The sequence below is a fragment of the Mastomys coucha genome, unplaced genomic scaffold (assembly GCF_008632895.1).
Source record: "Mastomys coucha isolate ucsf_1 unplaced genomic scaffold, UCSF_Mcou_1 pScaffold3, whole genome shotgun sequence".
Lineage (NCBI taxonomy): Eukaryota > Metazoa > Chordata > Mammalia > Rodentia > Muridae > Mastomys > Mastomys coucha.
Window position 1 is genome coordinate 44,229,596 of NW_022196909.1, and position 655 is coordinate 44,230,250.

Consider the following 655-nt stretch of genomic DNA (forward strand, 5'->3'; position numbering starts at 1 on the left):
TGGGTTCTGGGCCTGGTTCTTGTTTCTTTCCTCTGCCTTGTTTTTCTCTAATGGATTCCTGTCCTTTCACAGGGCTTTAGAGTCCCCTACAAGAGAGGGCGGTCTTTCTATGTGCTTCTGGCAAGTACCCGAGGAGCTCCAGTTTGCCTGAATAGATAAACACCGTCTCCCCCAAGGTGTGCAGGGGGACAGGGGGTGGGAGTGGGGGTGGGAAGTGTGGAGAGTAGCCATGAGAAAAAAAATCACACCACGAAGTTACGGCTGGTCTGAGAGCATGCGCAGGAGCAGCAGCGTGAGGCTTGCCCATGCAAACCCTGGAGCTGCTGTGAAACCCGAGGCAGGAGGCAGCCGGGTGCTCCTGGTGTTGTAGTAGGGGTGATGTGAACCCCGTGGATGTCGAGCTGGAGGAGAAGAGGCGCAGACGAGGGGGAGCTGAGCTGCTGTGGAGTCGAAGGTTAGGATTTAGGGAGCGGCTGCTGTGGTAGCCACAGAGAAAGTGCTGGAAGGGAGAGCCTACTGAATGGGAAAGACACCTGTGTTTTGCCCGTGGAGAGTTCAGGTTCTGAGCGAGAGGAGAAGGGGGAGATTCCTAGAGTCCAGGAGAAGAAGATACAGAGGGGGGCAGCCATGAGTCTGGATGTGACGTGCCCGGGGG